This window comes from Neomonachus schauinslandi, chromosome 4, assembly GCF_002201575.2.
Source record: "Neomonachus schauinslandi chromosome 4, ASM220157v2, whole genome shotgun sequence".
In the NCBI taxonomy this organism is placed as follows: Eukaryota; Metazoa; Chordata; class Mammalia; order Carnivora; family Phocidae; genus Neomonachus; species Neomonachus schauinslandi.
In genome coordinates, this window is record NC_058406.1 from 94569563 (window position 1) to 94572000 (window position 2438).

Consider the following 2438-nt stretch of genomic DNA (forward strand, 5'->3'; position numbering starts at 1 on the left):
AGGGCCACTTCTGAAGCCGTGAGGGGTCCTCAAGCTGCTCAGCTGAAAGATCTGTCCCAAGACGATGAGGTCCTCTAGAACTGCTTGGGGATTCACAGCTCTCGGAGGACTTTCTGGCCACCTGGCCTCTCACGTTTCTCACCTACAGGGGGAAGACACACTGGCTAGGCACTCCTGAGTCTCTGGCCTGATTGACAGTTACATTTTGTGTGGTGACCAAATAGATGGGTGTCCTACCCTGGCGAGCCTGGGTGACACAAGCTGCCCCTGGAGGGGATCCCATATTTGGTTCTTTAAAAAAAAAATCGAATCTCTGAACCACCAAGGCTAAGGACCAGACATGGAGAGTGGGGCCCTGCAGGGGACGAACCTGGGCAGCCAGGCATTCTCAGCAGTTCCCCTCTCTGTCTCTGTCTGAGTCTGAGTTCCCCTAAACGACAAGCCAGAGAGAGTCTTCACTGGGAGGTTTTCCTGGAGAGTGGGGACCAGACAGCCTGGTGAGAGTCAGAGGGATGGAGAGAGCTAATTCAAAGACGCACTGCTAGGTGGGCTTCCTGGTGGCCTGATTGGGTGGGGCTGCCTGCAAAGCCACCTGCCAGGTGTCTCCGAGCTGTCTACCTGAAGGAGAGAAAGAGAAAGCTCTTATCCATCAGCTGCCAGCCCCTCTGGTCAGAGGTCCGTCCCTCCACCAGCTGGCCAAGGTTAAGTCCCCAGCATACACTGGTTCCCTGCCACGCAGGTGGGGAGGTCCCCCCTGGGGAGACAGCAGTGCTGTGCTGATGGCTATCGGGTTCAGCATGAAGACCGTCTTAGCTCACAGAGGACCGGGGACTGCATGATGACAGGGTGAGGCCAACAGCGTCCAAGGGGGTGCGACAGCAGCACCTGCCTTCTTCAGACTGCCACCACCAGCGGTGTGAGCTCAGGAGGGTCAGGCCTTGGGGCTTCAGATTCCTCGTCCACAAAGGTGGGGCACCAGGGAGATGAGGCAGCAACCTCGGTCATTAAAGCTCCTTTCGACCCACCCTCCGCATAGAACAGAACTCCCGAGTGGGATCTGAGGAGAAAGGACGGGCCGGCGAGCAGAGAGGCAGGGAAGAGCAGGCCCCCTGGGGAAGAGGCGTCCTGGGAGGGAAGTGGGAGCAGCTGAGGCAGAAGATGTGCAAAGGCTCCCAGGATGTGGGCACAAGGAAAATTCAGTTTGTGTAGAACAGTAGGTGATTTGGGGATTGAGAGGGAATGACAGCTTTTAAAGGTAGAAGGGATAGCCTGGGGCTGGGGTACCTTCCTTAAGGGGCAGCTGGCTGGGGTCCTCCAGGAATGGGGGTGTACTGTGGAACTGCTGGGCAGTGTAGCGAGTAAGGACGATGCCAACAGCCTCTATGAGGGCCAAGAGGATGCCCTCCATCATTGCTGAGCCCATCATGGCCAATGGGCCACTGCAGGCAGCCAGCACAGCCCCTGTCAATGCTCTGGTGGTGATGGAGTTCCAGGGACCTTCTTTGCTCTGTAGGCGCACCAGGTTGCAGCCGATGGTGGAGAACTGGTCCTCCCCAGCACATCGCGAAGCTACCTCCAATCTGGGGGGCTTGGATCCTCACAGTGTTGACACTACCTCTCAGCTGGTGCCGAATTCCGACAGGGGCACTGCGGAAGTCCTTGATAGCCTGGAAGACTCCATCGCTGATGACACCCATAGTGAAGGCTCTATTGCAACCGTCCCCAATTCGCCAGGGGCAAGGCTCCCGAGCATACTCTTCCATGGTAAAGGTGTCCGACCGTGCAGTCTGGCTCGGTTCAAGCTCTCTTTCTATGATGTAGAGGTACTGCAAGGATGTGGCTGTCCTGCCAGACACCGTAGTTCTCAGTCCACCTGTCTCTGACTGGGCCCAGAGGACTAGCTCTGGCCAAAAGAACCTACGTAAAAATGATGCGTCTCATTTCCCAGCTGAGGGGGACTGCCTTCCCTTCCCCAGCCTCTGGAGGCTGCATGTTCAAGATGACAGCATTATAGCAGGCCAGGGGCCTGGATCCCTGAGCCCCTGCTTGGGGGGCAGCTGCCCAGGAACATTGTCATCGGACTTGTCACAAGCAAGAAATAAACTTGCATTGTGTTCATCTAATCATATTTTAGGGTCATTGTCATGGCAATTAGCCCATCCTATCTAGTACAGCTATACTAGGAACTTCCAATAAGCCCCAGAGCAGAAGCTCAGCTATTTGGTGATCCACAACTTGGGGAACCCAAGGATAAGCCCACTCATCAGTCTTGGATGATATTGACTTTATTTATTTATGAAGAGACGACCACATGCCAGACCCTCTTCTACATTCTGGGGATGCAATGCTAGGATGACATAATCCACCAGCAGGGGAGACAGATAAGCTGACATGCTAAGTGCATGACTTGTAGGATCAAAGCATAACTGACTTTGTCT

General features: G+C 55.1%; 1 pseudogene; it reads right to left on the reverse strand.

Annotated features, from left to right (window-relative positions):
* Positions 1–1249: 1249 nt before the first annotated feature.
* LOC110580595 lies at positions 1250–1763 on the reverse strand (annotated as a pseudogene).
* Positions 1764–2438: the final 675 nt, after the last annotated feature.